Source organism: Rhinopithecus roxellana, chromosome 10, assembly GCF_007565055.1.
Source record: "Rhinopithecus roxellana isolate Shanxi Qingling chromosome 10, ASM756505v1, whole genome shotgun sequence".
In the NCBI taxonomy this organism is placed as follows: Eukaryota; Metazoa; Chordata; class Mammalia; order Primates; family Cercopithecidae; genus Rhinopithecus; species Rhinopithecus roxellana.
This window is the reverse complement of record NC_044558.1, coordinates 41,317,902-41,341,215: the sequence shown is the minus strand read 5'-3', so window position 1 is coordinate 41,341,215 and position 23,314 is coordinate 41,317,902. Positions and strand designations below refer to the sequence as shown.

Here is a 23,314-nt window from a genome sequence, read left to right as displayed (position 1 = left end):
CTTGTCCCACCTCTTCACTCTTATTGGACCATCCTTCAGAGCAAACATGACTATGTACCCTTTTCGGCCTTTCTTGTTATAGTTTGTTAATGCCATTCCTGTCTTATTCAGAGCTCCACAGAGAGAGCTTCCTGTGGTTGGCTAGTTACGTGTGGGTATACTAAAGAACTAGAGGCGTTCACACTCCACACTCACTTATTTGATTTGTGGGTTGTCACTTTCCCTTCCTTCACGTTAGGGAAAATCCAGCATTCTCGGGCGTTTTTCCTACTCCCAGGTTGATGGGCATGCTTGAAGAAAATCACGCCATCATGCAGGTGCGGTTCACTATCCATGTATGCCACTGTCACCACGGCACCGCCTCTCTTCAGGAATGCATCCCTACAGAATGTATCCAGCGGCATTTCCAGAGCTTTCTCACTTGCCTCAAGTCCCCACACGCACCTTTACTTTTCTGGGTCCAGTCTTAGGTTTCCTCTTGTGGAAGGCCATTCCCAGCTTTGCTAGCTCCACTTTAAGAATGTCCTCATCTCTCCACTCATTATGGTTTGTCCCTCTGGTCTCAGAGGAAGAGGTGCTGATCGTCCTCTCTGGATCTGAATGCTCCACGTGTCCTTATGTCGTATCTTATCCCACTTCCTCTTTGACTTTGTTCCATCAGTTCCTCTTCTTCTCTCCCTGCTGCCTCTTTCCTTCAACTTGCAAATAAGCCCACAGTAAAAACAATCTCCACTAGTAACCTTTTTTTTTTTTTCAGAGACGGAGTCTCGGTCTGTCACCCAGGCTGGAGTGCAGTGGCGCAATCTCGGCTCACTGCAAGCTCCGCCTCCTGGGTTCATGCCATTCTCCTGCCTCAGCCTCCCGAGTAGCTGGGACTACAGGTGCACACCACCACACCCGGCTAATTTTTTGTATTTTTAGTAGAGACGGGGTTTCACCGTGTTAACCAGGATGGTCTCGATCTCCTGACCTTATGATCCACCCGCCTCGGCCTCCCAAAGTGCTGGGATTACAGGTGTGAGCCACTGTGCCAGGCCCAGTAACCTATTTAAGTAACTATTTCATCACTTTCTTTCCGTCACTAAGTTTATTTGTAATTTTATTGTAATCTCCAAACATATAGAAAAGTAGAATACCATAATAGATTACAATATATATGCACCTAGTTTTAGCAATTGGTCATATTTGCTTCATCTTTCTTTTTCTGAAGCATTTTTAAATTAAATTCTAGACATCATGGTATAATGTCATGATTTATTTAGTACCCCGAAATAGAATGCATCTCTAAGAAAATCATTATCACAACTAACAAAATTAATAACAATAAGGTCTTATATTTTATAACAGATCATATTAAAATTTTCCCAATGGTCTCAAAAAATGTCTTTTGCAGCTTATTTTTTTGAAGCAAGATTCAATGAAAGACCATGCATTGCACAGGTTGCCGTCTTGCTTAATTCTCCACTAATTTCAACAGTGCCCTCCCCTCTTTTTTTATGTCATTGAATTGTTGAACAGATTGTCCCATTGGCCCTATTCAGTGTGCCTTCTGGATTTGTCTGATTGTGTTTTTTGGTGTCATTTTACATGTTTGTCTAATCCCCGTATTTCCTGTACGCTGAAGGTGAGATAGAAAGGCTGATTTCATTTCAAGTTAAACATTTGGTTAGGAATATTAATAGCTGGTGCCTTCAACTTTATATTGCATACATTTTAGGCACATTACGCATGAGAAGCTAGGACCACAGGGGTATGTCACCACTCCGGGCTAATTTTTTTTTATTTTTTGTAGAAATGGGGTCTCACCATGCCTCCCAGGCTGGTCTCAAACTCCCAGGCTCAAAGAGATCCTCCCACCTTGGCATCCCGAAATGTTGGGATTACATGTGTGAGCCACCATGCCCAGCCACATTTCCTTTTTATAAAAATAATTATGTTAATAATTACCTTGTCTTTCTGTTTGTTTTGTTTTCTATGTACTTGTCTCAGTTGATCATTTCCTCTCCCAGAGCTGTAAAATTTCTCTATGTATTCCGTGGTTAATACATCAGGTAATCTGTCAGTTTCACAGTTTGGGTTTTTTTCCCATCTTTAAAAAACAGCCTTTTTGAGGCCTCTGTTGTCCTATTCCTATCTGTGACTGACTGCTCTTTAGGCCTGCTGCACTGCGGGCTACCTGGGACTTCTGGCCATTCCCTTCTCCTCTCTCCTGCACAAGATTCTTTTGCTTGGATTCCATGTATGCCCCTTTCTTGGTTTCTTCCATTGTTTAGATGGAACACTTTGTCCAATAGCAACCATAGAAGGGGTGCCCCAGACCAGACGCAGTGGCTCACACCTGTAATCCCAGCACTTTGGGAGGCCGAGGCGGGCAGATCATTTGAGGTCAAGAGTTTGAGACTAGCCTGGACAACATGATAAAACCCTGTCTCCACTAAAAATACAAAAAATTAGCCAGGCATGGTGGCGGGAGCCTGTAATGCCTGCTTAGAGGCATTACTTAGAGGCTGGGACGGGAGAATTCCTTGAACCCAGGAGGTGGAGGTTGCAGTGAGCAGAGACCGTGCCACTGCACTCCAGCCTGTGTGACAGGGTAAGACTCTGTGTCAAAAAAAAAAAGCGAGGGTGCCTGGAAGTAAATGTTTTGAGACCTTGAGAGATTGCATATCTGAAATGTCTTTAGTCTACCCTTACACGTGATTGTGATTTGTATAGAATTCAACACTGGAAATCCACTTTGATGACAATTTTGAAGTCATTGTTTTATTGTTGTCTAGGATCTAGTTTTGCCATGAGAAGTTTAATGCCATTCTGTTTCTCCTTCCTGCATGGTCTTTTTTGTATCTCTGTATTACCTTAGGATTTCCGGCAATTAATTCTTGTAAATTTTCTTTAATTATTTTACTGTTGCTCTCCATTTTTCTCTATTCTCATTTTGAAATTTTGATCAGCTGGATGCTAAATTTCCTGTGTTGAGTTTCCAATCTTATTATCCTTTTCTTCCTCTTTTCTACTGTCTTAGTAGACATATTTTCCAATCCTATTAAATTTTCTATCTGCTATTACATTCTTAATATTTACAATTTTTTCTAATTCTCTGAATGTCCCTTTTTGGGAGTATCTTATTAATGTTTAAGGAATACTTACTAAAGTAAAGATGCAATACTTTTCTTATCTTTCTAAGAATGTTAGTTATAATTGTAATTTATAAGCTTTCTTCTTCTATTACATCTACTCTTTCTATTTCTTGTAAGTTCTTTTTTTTTTTTTTTGATGTAGTCTCGCTCTGTCATCAGTCTGGAGTGCAGTGGCGCGGTCTTGGCTCACTGCAACCTCCGCCTTCCAGGTTCAAACGATTCTCTGCCTCAGCCTCCCGAGTAGCTGGGACTACAGGCATCTGCCACCACGCCCGGCTGATTTTTGTATTTTTAGTAGAGATGGGGTTTCACCATGTTGGCCAGGATGGTCTCGATCTCTTGACCTTGTGATCCGCCCGCCTCAGCCTCCCAAAGTGCTGGGATTACAGACGTCAGCCTCCATGCCTGGCCACTGTGATTTCTTATACTATGTTTAAGTTTCAAACTCCCTTTCCTATCCAGAGGTCATATATTCACCTATGCATTACTTTAGCTAAAGTACATTTTAACATTTTATCCATCTAGAATTTATTTTATTACATTTTGTGGATAATTCGAATACAGTAGGAATATTAATCTTTTACCTGTCACAGTTGACACAGCTTTTCATTTGCCATTTTAACCTATCTCATTTTGATTTATCCCCCTCCTTGCTTTTAAGCTTAGAATGACTTCCCCTATCCAGAGACTTAATAAACATACACTTACGCTTTCTTTTTTCTCTTTATTTTTCCTCTCCTCTTTTTCTCCTCCTCCTTCTTTTTCTTTAGCATGTGCCTCAAGGCCAGCTATAAATAAAACAGAACCACTAACCTAGCCCCAAATCACTTTGATCTCTTGGGGGTCTTACAGACCAAGAAATACATGGGATTGAGGTGGGTTTTTCTAACACACACTCCCCTCCCTTTCCCTCCTACATAAAAAGCAGTCCAGTGTTGAACTTCCCAATAAGTGTATGTATATCTGACAATTCATAAACTGCTGAAGTGAAAGGTGGCCTTTAGATAGTCAGTATATAAATTTAGCCATTTATACAGAGGGAATGAAAAAAAAAAGTGGCCTGATTCTGATCAGATGCTGCTTGTTTCTCCTTACACCACGGGGTTCTGTTCTATGTCATTTCCTTTGAAGTCAGTGGGAGCTCTGTGCAGGACGGCAACACGAACACCGGCCTCCATACATGAAGGTGAGAACTGCCATTACGATAAACTATTCAGCAGTGTGGTGGAGGGAGCATTGGTTTAACACACTTGGTGGCTACCCTGCAGATCCCACTGTCTGTGAGAGCTTTGTTCGACTGGAGCAAACAAGCACTTTTTGAATCTTGACTTACAAGGGCTCATTCAGCAGAGCATCCCCTGTTATGAGAGGAGGCACAGTGCTGGACAGACATTGCAGTTTTTAGCCAGCACACTGAGGACATTTCTCTCATTCTCTCCATCTGTAAAGAGTCTGTTTTCAAGACCCCCAAAATGGTTTTCTATAGATTAGAGAGGAGTATAAATATTTTTACATGTTTGTACCCAATTACACAAAAAGGAAGGCAAAGTGCAATTGTATAAAAGTAGGTAGGCCTTTTCAAGATGGAAAGAAAGCATTCTTTGAAAATTTTAGTTGAAGGGGTTATTTGATGAAAAGCAGAGCTCATAAAAGAAACAATGAAAAAAACTTTGACATGGAGAAGGTATTGAAAATGAAGAATCATGTATATTTGCTTTCTATCTCAGGATCATTATTTTGTTCACTGGTCAACAGAGTCTTTCTCTGTCCACCCTTTGTCACAATGGCTTACATGCCATTTATTAGAAACCTAAATCAAATGATGCTTTCAGGTTATTAATTGGCAAACATCTGAATGAGTAGAAGTTAAAGAGCAAATTGCCCAAGGTGATTTTTTTCCCTACCCATCCCATCACCAGACTTTGTAGTAGCGGTGCACCCCTCCCGATTCCTTCATCACATCATTCTGCTCCTGTTTCTAGGCCTTGACTTGAGCTGTAGCATATACTCAGCTTCAAGGCCCCTCACTTACAAGCACCCCTCAGAGGGCAGTACACTAGTGTTTTGTCTTTGTAATTTGTCCTATTGGATAGCAACTTACAGTTTTGAATGCTTTTTCAGGAAATATGTAACCATCTCTGTATATAGAATACTTTTTCTTTCCACAGGCCACCAAGTGGTTAACATATAGACGGTATTTAAATCCTTGGGACTGGATGAGATTACCAAGGGAGGAAATGTAGATGAAGGAGAAGAGAAAGGGCTGAGTTCTGGAGCACTACAAATTTAAGAGACTGGAGAGAAGAGGAGAAACCCAGAAAATCGACCTTGGAGATCACTTCATAATACTACATTGGGAGCAGTATCATTCTTTGAAACAATAATTATAATGTAATATAATAGTTATAAACTATTCCAGTGTGTGAACATGCCCTTTATTCAAACATTTCTCTACCAGTAGCTTCTTAACTGTTCTTCCTGCTCTCAGTTTATCCTTACTCCAATCCATTATAAATACTGCTTATGTTAACCTTGGATTAATCTTAGTTATTTATGCCTGGAGGAAAAATGGAAAAATTGGACATATATTGCATTTATATAATGAAGTACAATGCAGTTCGTTAAAAATCATGTTGAAAAAAGTACTCACAACATAAGGTTGAATAAATAAAACATAATCCCAGTCTACACACACACAAATATATGACCAGAAATAAAATGCTACACATTTATCCATCAAAGTTTAACATATTTATGGATGATGGATTTCCAGGTAATTTTTATTTTTATTTTTTATTTTACTAATATGTATGTATGTATGTATGTATGTATGTATGTATGTATTTATTGAGACAAAGTCTTGCTCTGTCACCCAGGCTGGAGTGCAGTGTGCAATCTTGGCTCACTGCAACCTCTGTGTCCCAGGTTCAAGGGATTCTCCTGCCTCAGCCTCTGAGTAGCTGGGATTATAGGTGCACGTCAATTTTTATTATATTTATGGTGGTTTCCTGTGTTTTGCAAATTTTCTTCATAAAAAAATAAAGATTTTTAGAAAGCATACTTTAATCACGTTGCTTCACAGGAAACCAAGTTTGATTCTTTATGGCCTAAAAAGATAATGTCCAAATATCTTAATTTAGTAGTCAAGGCCCTTCAGAGTAGAGGCCCAACCTACTTACTCAAAGTTTTCTCCTACTTGGCACAAACCCTTTGTTGCAGTTAAAAGGATCTGCTCAAGGTCTGCTCGATGTGCTTGGTACTTGGCTGCATCTGTACTTTTTTAAATGCTGGGATCCTTTTCATGTCCCTTCTTTTCCTATAATTTCCAAAATCCTTTAAGACATGATTTAAGTTCTATCTCTTACCTGGTCCTAAGACCATGAGTGAGGGAAGAGGTCTCCAAAAATGAATGACTCTGTTATTCATTCAGTATTTACCACAAGATCCTTAGCATTATTACGGTTCTTTTTCTATAAGCCCATAACTTATCTCCCTAACTGGCACTTTTAAGCACTTAGAGGATTTGTTCTGTAACTTGGAGTTCTTGGTATTCCCCTGACCTCCTATGCATATTGAGTATGCAATAAACATTTGTAGAAGTTTAGATCCAGGGTTATTTCAAATAAATATAATTTTTGAAATTTGAAATAATTCTGGATCTCTCTCTATGCGTTCTATGTGCATTGAACTTGCTATAGGAATAACAGATTTTCAGCAGTTAATTTCCTATAAGGGAAAAATTTAAATAAACTTAATTATAAACTATTGCTTAAATATTTTTCCTGCACCAAAGGTCATTGGTTATTTTTACTTCAGGGAACGTTCTCTTTTTACTGTCTCCTGAAATACAACTGCAATATAACGTAGCTTTACTTTTCTTCTTTGTTCCCTGGTCCCAAATATAATCTCCACATGTGCTCTATCTTTGTAGGTGAAATACTTCCTGCCTCAGTGAAATCCAGCTCCCAGTGAATTTCTGTTGGTTTAGAGAGCAACTTGAGGATTTTGCATTTGGCACCATTCAATTTCCTTGGCATCTCTCCATAGTCACCATTTAGAAAGCTCCTGGTCGGTAGGATTTCTCTCCATCATACACTCTGTAGAGATTAAAAAAGGATTGTATTACATGGGCTTGGAAATGTGATGGAAAATGAAATTTGCTTTAGCAAAAATGGAAGCTTTTGAAACTCAAGTTGTTCTAACAGGACCCTTAGACAGAAAGAGTTTTTAGGGGAGCAAAATGGCAGATACGGTTTAAGTTCCTTATTTAGATAGCCACTGAGTAAATATCATGATGTGTAAAATCGCTCACTCAAATAAAGCCATTTGCAAAACAATATGATTACATTTATGTATTTAAAAATATTGGTGCATACATACATATAAAGCAAGCTTGGATTAAGATCTTAAGAAAGATTGTGGCTGGGTACAATGGCTCGTGCCTGTAATCCCAGCACTTTGGGAGGTTAAGGCAGGCGGATCACCTGAGGTCAGGAGTTTGAGACCAGACTAGCCAATGTGGCGAAACCCCGTCTCTACTAAAAATATAAAAACAAAAACAAAAACAAAAACAAACAAAAAAAAAACCCATCTCTACTAAAAATACAAAAATATATATATATATTAGCCAGGTGTGGTGGCAGGCACCTGTAATTCCAGCTACTCGAGAGGCTGAGGCAGGAGAATTGCTTGAACCTAGGAGGGGGAGGTTGCAGTGAACTAAGATCACGCCATTGCACTCCAGCCTGGGAGACGAGAGTGAGACTTCATCTCAAAAAAAAAAAAAAAAAAAAAGAAAGAAAGAAAGAAAAAAGAAAAATCGTAAGCACTAAAGAGCTTATGATCCATAGTAAATAGTATTTTACTGTTTAAGAATTAAAACCATGTTAAAATTAAATAGTATAAGGAAGTCCCAATAAGCTCTGATTTTTTTTTATATCTATGCATTTGTAAAAACACAAATTTCTTTTTTTTTTGACATGTGTATAAGATCTTTATTATCAAAAGTTTCTCTAAGAATTTCACTTTGGTAATTTTTTTTTTCATATCACATTGAAATTTTAACCACATTTTCCTCCTTCTTTTTTGTGAATTACTTAATAATGATTGAAAAACACAAAATTCTTTAATTGTTGTTTTTGGTGAGGCCAGGCACAGTGGCACATGCCTGTAAGTCCAGCTACCTAGGGAGGCTGAGGCAGGAGGATTGCTTGAGCCCAGCAGTTTGAGATCAGCCCAGGCAACATTGTGAAACTCCATCTTTGGGGTGCTTTAAACACATACTTTCATGTTTCCACTGGATTTTCTTTATATGAATATAAATGCACAAATAAATGCCTAGAAAGCAACACACCAAATCATTTATAGTGGTTACATCTGCAGAGAAGAATGGGCTGGGGAATGGGGAGCATTAATGATGAAGAGGTACTTTTAAATTTTACTCATTTTTTTCCTAATCATCTATAATAAAAATGTAGTCATTTATTACATGCACAATGATTATAAGGAATAAAAATAGCTGGGCATGGTGGCTCATGCCTGTAGTCCCAACACTTTGGGAGGCTAACCAGGGAAGATCACTTGAGCCTAGGACCAGCCTGGGCAACATGGCAAAACTGTATCTCTACAAAAAGTATAAAAATTAGCTGGGCATGGTGGGGCACGCCTGTAGTGCCAGCTACTCAGGAGGCTGAGGTGGGAGGATCGCTTGAGCTCAGATGATCAAGGCTGCAGTGATTGTGCCACTGCACATCAGCCTGGGTGACAGAGCAAGAACATGTCTCCAAAAAAAAAAAAAAAAAAGAAAAGAAAAAGAAAGGATAAACAGACTGGGAAAATGAAAATGAAATGTCTCACCTTTCCTTTTGATATCAAAGTTCAATATTAAAGAGCTTATATTTGATGAATATTAACATGGGAACCTAGAGGGCACTGCCAATTATGCTCCAAGTTGAATGGATTGACTTACTATCCAATAATATGGCTAGACTGCTGCCCATTATTATTTTTTTTTCAGCTATTGCTGCAAGTCATCAATGCTAATGTTCACTGAGCCCTTATAGTCTGCCAGCCACCAGTTCAGAGTTCTACATGTATTAATTTGTTGAACTCTCACAAAAATCCTGTGAGGTGGGTATTATTATTATTGTAATTTTTATAGTGAAGAGATAGAGGTTGGAGATTAGCTGTCTTGTATGAGCTGGGTCACACAGCCAGCAAGTGATGAAACTGAGATGCGTCACTGGCAGTCTGACTTCAGATTCTGCATAGGAAAGAGGAGGGGATACAGCTAATCTGTGGTTTAAGATTTTTACTTGATTTAATAGTTGGTATATATACTTTTGTCTAATTGGGAGGTGACTAAAGGCATCTGGGTCTGGTTGATGTGTTGGTTGAAAATTACTATTATTATGAGGATGGTTATTATAGTATTTAGTAATTATGCAGTGCTTTATACTTCAAAGAGCTATGCTGTATAATCATTTATTAGCTATGTCTCACAACATCTCTAAGATATAAAGATGCATTTATCATGCATATTTTGCAGAACTAGAAGCTGAGGAAAGGTAAGATGGCCAGTGTTTTGATAAAAAAAGGAGTAAGAGTAGATGGCAACTTCTTAAATTCCTGATACTACATAATTCAATGTGGACAACAGAAATTTAATTATTTTAAGCCTTTTAAAGGAAAGTGTCAGTTTCAATACCTTTTCGTGATATTTAGTTAAAAATTAAATGTAAAATACACCAAAGGTTGATGATCATTCCCTTTTAAGTTCTCTATTTTTGAGCTGTCTCTGCATTTGTGTCAATGTGACATTTTCGCTCAAATTCAACCTTGACATCTCCCATTTCTCCACGCAAGCACAATTTGACTAGAGATATTGGTTTTCAATGTCAATATTATATAGCTTCAAATTTCTTCTGTTGTTTGTGAAACCACGTGCATAGGATTCATTATGATAACTTTCAATAGAAACAAACTTCTTGCAAGAACTATATGGGAATTAAAAGAAGTTTTAGACATCTGGCAGTTTGTCCATTTCAAAAATGAAGATTATAAACATGTCAATATGACTTGGGGAGGGAGGGGGAAAGGATCTATGTGGGTTTATTATAGTGACCTATAAAAGGCCGGGAAGAGATTTATGCATTCTTCTATAAATCTGGTTGTCTCTTTCAGTTGGGAGGCAGTCATGGCCATGACACATGGAAAAGAATCAATAAATATTAGTTTAGTGGTTATGAGTGTGTCTCTGGGGACAGACTGCCTGGATTCTAATCCTGACCTCATCATTTGCTAGCTACCTGAACTAGCTTTGCTTGCGTCTCCATCCAGGAAAAAATAAATTAAAAAAGAAAAAAAAGAATTATACCCTATAGGGCTGTTTGTCATCAAATCTATTTAAGTAATTGCTATTTTTTTTGTCTTTTGTCTTTCCAAGGCTGTTGACAAATAACATTAGCTACAACTCCATTAAAACGTGGTGGAAATGATATTTATAATTTGATGTCTGCACTTGCCTTGCCTGTTTAGAAATGGTACAACGTGGCCAGGCATGGTGGCTCACACCTGTAATCCCAGCACTTTGGGAGGCTGAGGCGGGCATATCACCTGAAGTCAGGAGTTAGAGACCAGCCTGGTCCAACATGGTGAAACCTGGTCTCTACTAAAAATACAAAAATTAGCCGGGCGTGGCGGTGGGCACCTGTAATCCCAGCTACTCAGGAGACTGAGGCAGGAGAATCACTTGAACCTGGGAGGCAGAGGTTGCAGTGAGCTGAGATCATGCTGCTGCACTCCAGGTTAGGTGATAGAATGAGACTCTGTCTCAAAAAAAAAAAAAAAAGGCCGGGCGCGGTGGCTCAAGCCTGTAATCCCAGCACTTTGGGAGGCCTAGACGGGCGGATCACGAGGTCAGGAGATCGAGACCAACCTGGCTAACATGGTGAAACCCCGTCTCTACTAAAAAATACAAAAAACTAGCCGGGCGAGGTGGCGGGCACCTGTAGTCCCAGCTACTCGGAGGCTGAGGCAGGAGAATGGCATAAACCCGGGAGGCGGAGCTTGCAGTGAGCTGAGAACCGGCCACTGCACTCCAGCCCAGGCGACAGAGCAAGACTCCGTCTCAAAAAAAAAAAAAAAAAAAAAAAAAAAAAAGGTACAATGTGGTACCCCACAATTGCTATCCCAGTAAAACAATTTAAAATTACCTCAAGGCCAGGCGTGGTGGCTCACGCCTGTAATCCCAGCACTTTGGGAGGCTGAGGCGGGCTGATCACGAGGTCAGGAGATCGAGACCATCCTGGCTAACATGGTGAAACTCCGTCTCTACTAAAAATACAAAAAATTAGGCAGGCGTGGTGGCAGGTGCCTGTAGTCCCAGCTACTCAGGAGGCTGAGGCAGGAGAATGGGGTGAACTTGGGAGATGGAGCTTCCAGTGAGCCGAGATTGTGCCACTGCACTCCAGCCTGGGCAACAGAGTGAGACTCCATCTCAAAAAACAAGAAACAAAAACAAAATAAAATTACCTCAAAATACATTTAATAGTTATGAGCACATGTAAAATCTATAAGGCAAAATTCCATACTTGTTTCTTTAAAACATCCATATGATCCCATATATCAGTGGTCTATCATAAAGATATCACATGTGGGTAAGGCCAACTCATTGCACTATTTGAAGAGAGATGCTACCTCTGAGCTAAAGTCACTGATGCCTTGTGGATGCATGTCAGATGTCTGCCAGAGTGTTTACATTTTCAAGGGATGCCAGAAATTGGCATTTTTTTTACATGACATTTCTCAATTTTAAAATTTTGACTCAATTTATTTCTTGGTACAAAACTCTCTGGACCAAACAATACATTTGTCAAATCTTTGCCATAAATATTTACACTAATACATATATACCAGTTACACTGTGCTTTTATTCAAAGCAAATGTTTTTAAGGCATGAATAAAAGATGAGGAAGACAAAATATAAAAAGGTCTTCAGAAACTCACAAGTCTAGTGGGGAGATAGGCAACAATGTCACAGAAGAGAGTGAAAAGTGTCACAGTAGAGTATGGAAGTTAGAACATAAGCTGGGTGGTTAGGATCAGGTCTGCATTAAACCAACAAAAACAAAGAACCCCATTATTTCAAAGCTTGGCAAAGGGTGGACACCCAAGTAGATGGCTCTTTTGTTTAACAAAACACCTTAATGGATTTTGGGGGTAGGAGCTATGCATAGTCAGGGCCATAGCCTTGCACAGTTCCAGGGGGCATCATTTGTGTTTTTCACCTCTTGAGCATCATTCACGTTGTATTCTTTGTGAATAGTACCCCCTGGAATTGCACAACATGGTAATTGTGTCAGTAAAGGTGGGGCCTGGAGTCTGGCCTGAGATGAGGATTGAGAGTTAAATCCTTCTACATAATAAAGTAACAGGAATTTTAAGTCTTTCCTAGTGGGTAGAGGCAGGTGGGTAGAGGGATGCCTGGAATGGACAGAAGAAAAGGGTTAGGAGAAAAGACATCTCTAAGATGAGGATGGGCCAGCAATTTGGCAACAACCTGGAGCCAAAAGAGCCTGGTGAGAGATTCCTTGTAATTTTTACAAGAGATGCATACAATCCTCTGTCATCTTCTTTTACCTCCAGGAGACACTGGTATATGAAGTCAAACAACTTTTTCTTTGGCACTCTTCTTTATGAATCAGGAGATAATTGGGAAAGACTTCACCGTCCACGATCACACAGCAACACTTGCCTATACATACAATGCCTTAATAACTTGCCTTTTTACTGTTTTTCTTTAAAAAGCTCAAAGTGCTTACACTTTCATTTCCTCATTTGTTCTGACATTCCAGTGTGGGCGGGGCAGATTTATGATAACATTATTTATAGATGAAGAAATCGAAATAGAGATTAAATCTCTTACTCAATGTTGCATAGCTGGGGCGGTGGAGCCCACACTGGAATTTGGTTCTCCAGTCTCCAGTCATGAAGTGGAAAGAACATGAGTTTTGGAATTAGAGGGATCTTTGCACAATCCTGATTCTGCCCCTTAACAAGAATGTGGCCTTAAGTCAATTACTTCACCTAAGTCTCAGTTATCCTCATCTCTAAAATTAAGACCATAAAACCTCATAGCAATGTAGTGAAGATTAATTTAGAAAACACGTTTAAAGCCTTGGCATAGAGTAATTCTCAAATAAGGTTAGTTCTACCCCCAAACCAGTATTATCTGGTTAAATTTCAGCACAAATTTAAAGTAATCAAAATGAATCCTCCATTATAGTAATTTTTTTTCTAGCCTCATCTTTCACTGAGAGCAAAACATGAATAAAAATGCTTCAGTAGGTCATTTAATGCAACGGGAAGAAATTTTGCTCTAGTAAGAGTTATCCCTGTTGGAAAAAATTAGAAAAAAAGAGGAATATGTGGAAGACAAGCTATTAGTTCTTAATATCTTAGTTCTTAATATCTTATGCAGTGGTTCTTAAACTTGTCAGTATATCAGAATCCCCTGGAAGGCCTGTTAAAACACAGATTGCTGGGTCCCACCCCAGAGCTTCTGATTCATTAGATCTGGGGCAGGCCCAGTAATGTGCATCTGTAACAAGTTCACAGATGATGTTGAGACGCTTAGTCCAGGGACTTTAGGGGTGGGGCCCAGCAATCTGTTTTAACAAGCCCTTCAGGTGGTTCCGATGAACTCTCAAATTTGAGAACCACTGGGATAGTGGTGAAAGGCATCTGAGAATATGGTCTGCAAACTCAAATCCAGGCGGCTCCATTTACCAGTTAGATGACCAGATTAAATGACTAACCTCTAGCACCTCTGCATGCCACACAGAGCCTGATAATGTCTGTGATTCAGGATTCCTCTCACTATCCCTTTAGGCCTTGAGTAAAAAGAGATGTCGGTCAGTCCTGCCAACCTACGCTGTTTTTTACTTCTTCACACTCTGAGGCACAAAAGGTTGCTTGAATTTGAGTGTTACAGAAATATTTGCGAACACTTCTGCGATCACTAAAATAAAATAAATAAGACAGCCCTGTAAATAAAGCCAAGAGCAATGGCATTGTTTGCATCTTAAATTTGTAGTAATGGGTTTTCACCTTTTTTCATTTCCCCTGCCTTTCATAGCAGAAAATTTTTTCATAGTAGAAAAATTTTAAAATCTCCTCCCCCCCACCGCCGTTTCAAGACATGTTAGTACATTTGTTTTGCAGATAGTATGCATGCTAAGAGGCTTTTTTTTTTTTTTTCCCTGCATCCCAGATACAGAACCTGCCTCAGTTATCTGGTGCCTTTCTCATTTTGTGGCTGAGGAATCCTCCCCTCCTCCTCTCCGTCCCTTTTCCCTGTCTGATATGTAACTCTGTGGGACCTCATGCTATCACTGCACGGAGTTTCCCAAGCACCTGTATTTTCCCGTTGTAAAAACCTCTACTCTTTCTTATTTCCTTAACTAATCTTTTCTATTGCCTATTGCTGATGAGGTATAAGAATCGTTGACTTTTATCCAGTGCCAGACACTCTGAAATGTTTATCGTGCATTATCATTTTGGATTCCTACAATACAGAGATGATTTTATAACTTGCCAGGGTGAAAAAATAAAAGCAAATAAAAGGAGACAAGCGAAAAGACTCCAGATCTCCACCCCAACCCCTAAACCCCAGCTCTAGCCTCTGTTGAAGTCGTCAGTGATGACAAAATTTAGGAATATAGTTTGAGTCCTGTCTTTAAATAATTTAAAAATCTTGTTATGGGTGGGTGAGATTTATACACACATGAAGTAAAATAAAATCAAGCAGCCAACGTTTGTGATACTGGATTTGGTATCTGACCGTTTTTCTCCCCTGCAAGATGTAGATAACAGCACCAACCCCAAGGAGTTTGGGGATGATTAAATAAGTCAATGCACCCGAAGGGACTTAATACAGTGCCTACCACGTAGTAAGCATTCAATAAATGTTAACTATTATTATTTTTTAAAGGAGGCAGATTGGAGCGTAGAGTACACTGAAGGGAGTCGGGAGGCCGGGTGTATGCGCTGGATTCTTGCACCTACATTCTCAGAGCCTCGGTTTCCTTATTTGTAAAATTAGGCGGCCGGAGTAAAATAACTCGAACAGCAGTTAAAGCAAAGGGTGCAGCAGCAGCCGGGGAACCGAGGAGGCGCGGGGCGGAAAGGGTTAGCTAGAAGCCCAAAGGCTGGTTTCTGGGCGCCCGGCGAGAGAGTCCCCGCCCCGCCTGGAGGCCCTGCCAGCTCCGGGCTGAGAGCAGTTCCGGTGCCAAAACCCTTCCCTCCCCCGCTCCCCCGGAAGTGCTTTTCCAGGATTCGGGCCGGAGAGAGGCCTTGTAGGCACAGCGGCTGAGACTCGATCTGCTCCAAGTAGGGGCTCCAGCCCGGGTCGGAGTCTGGGGGTTCGCGCCCGCCGACCCGCGCTCTGCTCCCTCTCAGCACCTGGGCCGACGGTGAGTGGCTAGGAAAACGGACTGGGACGGCCGCGGGCCCGCGTCAGGGCTGGCGTTTTCGTGCCCCTGCTACCCGCTTCGGTATCCGGACTGAGGGCTCGGCTGCCGGCGTCCGGGGAAGGGGGTTGTCGACCGCCGCGGAGTACTCCGAGCCAGCGGGACGGGAAGAAGAGGGCTGTGGGTCCATGGGGTGGGCGGGGCGGAGCCAGTAAGGGGGTTCCCAGAGCTGTTGTTGCTGTTGGGACTCGAGAGTGGGGATGGGCTGGGCCTCCGTCCGTCCGACCCCCTCATGTGTGCTCCCCCAAACCTCGCCGCTCCCCAGTTTGGTATTCTGTGTCTGGCCTGGGGTAGTAGCTGGACGTGAGACTCGATCTTGGGCTCCAATTCCCGACGTTTCGCCTCCTCCGGGTCTGTCCCGGGCTCAGTAATTAACCCGGTCCCCGGGGTGTCGTCTTTTCACTCCAGGGTGGGGCGCTGCCTCTAAATGCCAGGGATCTTTTGCAGGGCTTTTCATACAGATTTGCTTCAGGGTTGTCCGGGATCGATTTGGACTGGGCTCGGAAGCGGTTCTGGATACGTAGGTCGCTGTGGCACCAGCATGCTCTGTATCATCTTTACTCACTTGAAAGCTCACTGAAGCTGTTGTTGAAGTAAACTTAAAAAAAAAAAACAACTTGCTTAAGGAAAATCCGTAGTTTAGACAGCCCCCCCCCCCCGCCTTTTTTTGCAGACATATTAAAAAAAATAAAGATGCTGTTCTCTTATTTACACTGTTAATTCTTTTGGCTATCTGATGTCACAGTTGTATGATGAATTCATTCAGAGGCTGTACGAATTGATTGCAAAGAGTCGGCCTATTATTATATCCTTTCTCCCAAAGTTTGTTTACCTTCATATTTGGAGCTGTCATTTTTCTTAAAGAAAAATTGTTCTTGGATTTTCTTGAGAGATTCCTTACACTGTTAAAATTGTTGCTGCAATGCAGAGTTTCACACAGGTGGGCAGAGATGTTTTGTTTAAACTTATTCCATGAAGTGTTTACTTCGGATAAACTGAGGATTTCCTAGGGGAGAAAGTGATGTAGGTAGGTTTGGTGAACAGAATTTAGGTAATAAACTTTACTGCTGAAAGGTTTGTAGGAAATACGGATTTTCCACAATAAATGGTGATTTAAAAACTTTTTATAAAGGAATGCAGTTACTGCAGATTATTGCTATTAGCAGATGGCCACTGTTTTTGCAGCGTAAAGTATACACAAATCACCTTCTTGAAACCAGTGACACTATCTGCACCTCTCATCTTGTGTGTAGATTAGGATTTATACTGTAATTTTTTGGGTACTTATGTCATTCTCTTTCCTCCCACCCCTGAAAGGGGAGGTGGTGTCATGAATCAGGAAAAATAGACCGAAGTGACAAGTTCAGTGAGCTATCCTATGCAAAGGAAAATTTATTTCAAGGTTGTTGATTTTGAACAGGCAAAGAGTAGATGCTTTTTAAAGTCCTTGGAAAAAATTGTGGAGAGATTAGCTGCACAACTTTTCTTTTTCCTTTTCTTTTTTCTTTTTCGAGACAGCCTCATTCTGCTGCCTAGGCTGCAGCGCAATGGCACCATCATAGCTCACTGCAGCCTTCAACTCCTGGACTCAAGCAATCCTTCTGTCTCAGACAGAGTGGCTAGGGGCACCAACCACCACACCTGGCTAATTTTTTTTTTTTTTTTTTTTCGGTAGAGCCGAGGTTTCACTATGTTGCCAGGCTGGTCTTGAACTCCTGGGCTCAAGTGACCCTCCCATCTCGGCCTTCCAAAGTGCTGGGGTTACAGTTGTGAGCCACCATGCCCAGCCTGTTTGCACAACTTTTAAATTTAGATAGAAACTGTAGATTCAACATGTGAAGTACTTAATTATTTAGAGCATAAGATTGGAATATTGGAATTGAGAGAATCTGGAAAAATAGTTCAGTTAGATGTAGTTACAGATTTGCAGGTATGACAATGTGTTTTGAAGGGAAATATTTCAAGAGTTTTAAGAGCAGAGAAAGGTGGGGAAAATCAGATACTGATTGTATTCTTATATTATACAAGTCAATTCAACAAATACTGAGCATTTGCTGTGCATCAAGCTATGTTAGGCAGTAAAGGAGCAAATAAAGGTACAGGCATAATGGGTGAGTTTCATGTTTTGGTAATAATTTCTGAAATCATGAAGAGTTGAGTTGTATTCTTTAGGCATACTAAATTTTTTTTTAAATTGGGACTTAACTTTGGCAATGAGTGTTGAGTGCTTAATGGAAAGTGCTATACTAGGCATTTTAGGATATAAAGATTAAATTTTTGGTTTTTAGAAATTTGAAATCTAGAAGGGGATATGAGATTTGTGTAAAGATTTACAACATAAACATTTGTAAATACTTATATGGGTGGTTTAAGGTAAAGTTTGGAGTAAATTATACAAAAGAAGAAAGGGTTCATTTTTAGCTTGAGTAATGGAAATTTGTGGAGATAGCTCAGAAGCTACTATTTATTGAGCATTTACTGAACAGACTCAGTGCTAGTTGCTGTTTACAACATTTTCTTAGCTTCACAGCAATATGTAAGTAGCTTAATGATGAGGACAGTGAGGCTGAAATATGTTAAGTTACTTGCCTGGGCTATGTGGCTAGCAAGTAACAGCCCCAATTTGAATCCAGATCTGTCTGGTGCCAAAACCTGTGTGTTTCTCCTGCATCATGTTGCTTCCCAATAAACTGGTAACCTGAGTTTAATGTTACAGAGAATAAGAGATTTTTCTAAGACAAAGATTTATGGATTGGGAGTAGGTGGGTGAAGAAGGCCTTTCAAATAAAGAGAATGATGTGAGCGGAAGTGTGGAGGTGGGAAAGTTCATTGTGTACTTGGAGAAAAGTTAGTGGACCAGATTACCTGGAATATACTGTTCATTTGGGGAATTAGAGATGAGGTTTGAATTTTAAGTTGGGGTGGGATTGTGGAGCATGTTTAAGTGCTGCTTTTAGAAGTTCGACATTTGGGGACAAAACTTGGACATTTGGGAGGTAGTGAGAAGTTACTAAGGTCTAATAGAGTAGTGTGCAGAATGATTTGATGTGGAAAGCTGACTTTCAATATAGTATTAATACTGGGCAAGGGCAGTGGTAACGGAATTAGAGCACAGGCTCTGCAGGACCTCAATGTAGTAGGTGGGTGGCGGGGAGGAGGGGATTTTTGGAGCAGATTTGGAGGAGATGGAAGGTGAAGATTACACTTTCGTTTTTGAGACAGAGTCTCGCTCTATTGCCAGGCTGAGGTGCAGTGGTGTGATCTTGGCTCACTGCAACCTCCGCCTCCTGGGTTCAAGTGATTCTCCTGCCTCAGCTTCCCAAGTAGCTAGGACTACAGGTGCTCGCCACCACGCCCAGCTAATATTTTGTATTTTTAGTAGAGATGGGGTTTCACCATGTTGGCCAGGATGGTCTCGATCTCTTGACCTTGTGATCCGCCCGCCTCAGCCTCCCAAAGTGCTGGGATTACAGGTGTGAGCCACCGTGCCCGGCCAAAGATTATACTTTTTAGGTGTCAGCAATGTTGATGGTGGTACTCTTACTAGAAATATAGGCAAGAAGGTACATAATGAGATCAGTATTGGATTTGTTGACTTTTTATATACTTGCCAAATGCTGGAAATGTCCAAAGGTTTTTAGAAATGTGGATTTGTGGTTCAGGAGAGAGGTCAGGACTAAGGCGTATGTTAAACATGGGTTTAGTGAATAATACAAATAGGTGTATTAGTTGAATCTGTGTAAGAAGATGAAAGTGCCAAGGGAGAATGTAGAGTGGACAGAAAAAAAAAAAAAAAAACACTTCTGTTTTAAATGGCATGTGTTTGAAACAGAAGGAAATACGCTAAATGATTTATTTTATGCAGTGGGTAAAGAATTTGGTAGTCTGTGTACTGCTTCTTCACACTGTAGGTTCATGTGGAGTAGAAAGAATCTGATCATTAAAAGTCCAATTGAGAAATACAGTTTTCTTGCCCTTGGTAGCAGGAATACTATGCTATCATTACCCTATTTCAGGGAGGACAAACTACTTCGGACTCATTTCATCCAGAGTGTCAGATTTGGTTACTTAAAAGCTGTATTAGGTTGTTTCTTTTGGACATTTGTTTGGCAAGTGGTATGTGAGGAGTTGGAAGCAAATCTCTGATACAGTATTTCACTTATTTATGTGTATGCCATTGATTTTAGTTTCAATATGAACCTCTGAATATTCAAAGTAATATTTATATCTCATTAAGGTTGTTAATATTGTTTTTTATAGAAAATGGCATTTAGGCCGGGCGCGGTGGCTCAAGCCTGTAATCCCAGCACTTTGGAAGGCCGAGACGGGCGGATCACGAGGTCAGGAGATCGAGACCATCCTGGCTAACACGGTGAAACCCCGTCTCTACTAAAAAATACAAAAAAAAAAACTAGCCGGGCGAGGTGGCGGGTGCCTGTAGTCCCAGCTACTCGGGAGGCTGAGGCAGGAGAATGGCGTGAACCCGGGAGGCGGAGCTTGCAGTGAGCTGAGATCCGGCCACTGCACTCCAGCCTGGGCGACAGAGCGAGACTCCGTCTCAAAAAAAAAAAAAAAAAAGAAAAGAAAATGGCATATAATTACATATTTTTCTTCCAACTCTATTTTAGTTGAGTAGTTTTGGATTATAATGTTTGGATTATATTAGAGGGATAGAATAAGATACTTTTATCCATTATATAATAACACATATGAAAGTTACATATTTTATTTTGGAAACTTTAAGAACTGTAAATTTATAGAATTTCATGTGGTTTTCTGTTTAGGTATTTAAATAGGGGGAACTTGAGTATTAATGTGTGAAAGATTGTAATAGTTTGCGGAATGAGGCTTAGAGTTGTAACTTTTTGAGGGCAAGTTTATTATTTTTAGACTGAGTTACCATGGAAGTGTTTATTTCCTTCTTGAGAATTAATACATTCCTTTTGTTTTTCAGGAATATGTTTCCCACTATATCACAGGCACTTGGGAATGTCGAAAGAGTCCTGTCTCAGTGTTGTTGGAGGCAGGGGGTTTTGTGTGTGCTTTGTCTGGGCTGTTTGGCTTAGTTTCAGTAAGCCTGGTATTAATGAGGCAAAGGTCAGGAGTTCCATTTAGCTTCAGTCTAAATGATGGCCAGGGAGTACACCCCTCACTCCCTCCAGCTGTCTTGGAAATTCCTTGGTTGTCATTGGTCACAAAGGTGACTAGATGAGGGTGGATCATTATACCATTGGAAGAATATTAGAGGAAACTTAGAATAATGGCTGGGACCTCTGACTCTAAAATTAGATAGACCTGTGTCAAAATCCTTGGTGTTCGACCTTGGGAGAATCCCTAAACTTCTCCAAGCTTACATTTCCTCATTATTGAATAGGTTAATATTTGGTTTGGGCATTACGTATCATCACTTTCCTTTTCTAAGTGGGAGCTAGCCACTTAAGCTTGTGGCTCCCAAAATGCTGGACTGTGGAGTAGTAGTGTCAGTTCATGACAGAGTTTTCCTTTGAGTGAAAGGAGAATGTAGTTAGCTTTCTTTAAAACTAAATCTATTGATTTTTTTTTTCTAAAATTGTCTTTTACCATTTTTGATAGGCACTTAGTTCTTTTATGAAATAGTAGTGATGGGTAATTGGTAGTTTTTGTTTTTTAAATGTCGTTGGCAGAATAAAAGTTGGCAATCCTATGCTGGTCACCCTCTCCTTCCTTGTGCCCCTTTTTAAAGATTATGGTTCTGTGAAACCCTAAAATCTTGGCTTAAACAGAATCTGAGGGATTGGAGGAGACTTTTCATCCACATATTTATGCGTATTAAAGAAGGTTTGGGGTACATTCTGCCCTTGTGTTAGCCTACAGAGGCTGTATTGTGATTCTCGCCACCATTGAATTTAATTTTGTCAAGATTCACAGTCAATACTTACAACACATTTGAAGGAGCAGTTCAGACTGTTCTCAGTTGAGTTCACACAAGTGGCTCCAAATTACTTGTTTAAGTCTGTGTTTCTCAACCAGAGCCTCAGGAGAAAACTGGTGAACTGTGGGCGCTGCCTGGGGGCGCTGCTTTAAATTATTACTCTGTTGATTAGCCAACAAGATAAATAACTCGCCTTTGACATAGTGAAGCTGCAGAAATTGGCTTTCCATTTCACTTCTTCTGCAGGAAAGATAGAGCAAGAAAAGCCTTTTTATTAATATAGCAAGCAAACCTTGTACAAATATCAGTATTCAAAATGCTTTCTAGAGAAAGAATAGTGCAGCACTGTGCATAATGGGTTATGTAAGTGGAGCCACAGAAGTCTTCCTGGGGACACAAACCAATTATTAGCATAAGTGCTTATTGAAATTGCATCAGTTGTCTAGATGAGAAGCTTATTGACTCCCTGGTTCACTTGGGTGGGCAGGCGGGTGGGGCATGGGGGTGGGGAACTTAAGGTGCAAACCTAGCCTGTTAAATTAAGGCTTAACATTTGTTTCTTTTGAGTGTTTTTGGTTGGGTAATTTTAAAAGTTGGGAATGCTATAGAAATATTTAAATTCTATTAGAATGCCTAAAGCAAAATGTTCAGGTTAAGTTGAAATAGCTTGGACCCTCTGTTAATTTTAAAGAAAACTGAGTTTGCTGCTTTAGATATTAAAATGATACGGGTTTATAGAGTTACGTTGTGTATCATTGTTTCTGGTAAATAAAAAATGTTTAATTCATTTATTTTAACAGTTTAAATTTTTCTCTTAAAGTACTTCCAATGGCAGAAATGTGGATGAATAGTACCCTCAGAAGTCTAGGAATGCAGCCCAAAGTGTGCCTACTGTAAACTGAAGTTTCTGAGGCCTGTAGGTTTTATATTTTAAAATTTATATAAATGTTGCGTTTTGCTATCTTACATGCGTGTAGACAGTATTTTAAAATACTCTCAACTAAAATTGATGCTCCTAAGAGAGAGTGCAGTATTCATCCTGTGGCTTTTTATATCCCTATGACATGACTTGTATCACTGGTTAGTAGTACTGTGATTAACTATTTAATAGTAGCCATTTATTCATTTATTTTTAAACCCTGTGTCTGATGTTTTTTGTTGGAACACAGGAAATGGTAAACAATTTCTGATACTTTCTATGTAATTTTATAAATAGCAAGCTGTTTTAAATACTACTAACTGTAGTTTCATAGAAATAAAATGACTTTTAAGGGGGATTTAATCCATATAAAATTTTTTTTCTGTGTAAGATTTTAAAATTATCAATGTATTTCTATCATAATAAAATATGGTAGTACTGTCTAATAGAGCTTTCTGAAAATGATGGAAATGTTCTGTGTCTGTGCTGTTCAATATGGTGGCCCATATATAGCTTCTGAGCACTTAAAATATATCTAGTGTTACAGGAGAACTGAATTTTTAATTGAATTTAATTTTAATTAATTTAAATGTGAATAGCCACATGTGGCTAGTGGCTACTGTATTAGTGCAGCTCTGTAAGGTTAGGAAGACGAGAGAAGAGACATCTTCATGCCACCTCTCACCTCACATGTAGGCAGATTAGGCACTCAGTAAGTATTTGTTGAATGAAATAATTCATCTTTTTATTGTTTGAATTTTGAAGACCAGTGTTTGTGAAGTATTCTAGATTTTGGGGGAGGAGCCATAGATTTTTG

At 40.0% G+C, this 23,314-nt stretch overlaps 1 protein-coding gene across 5 annotated transcripts in view; it reads left to right on the top strand.

Moving 5' to 3' along the window:
- Positions 1-15,454: 15,454 nt before the first annotated feature.
- Positions 15,455-23,314, top strand: part of FRS2 (fibroblast growth factor receptor substrate 2) — a 110,893-nt gene continuing 103,033 nt past the window's right edge. For 4 of the 5 annotated variants that reach the window (XM_030939206.1, XM_030939203.1, XM_030939204.1 and 1 more), the window contains exon 1: positions 15,466-15,610. The gene's annotated coding sequence lies outside the window, so the exon portion shown is untranslated. Of the gene's footprint in view, positions 15,611-23,314 lie in introns of all 5 variants that reach the window. The other variant, XM_010358738.2, reaches the window with a different exon arrangement.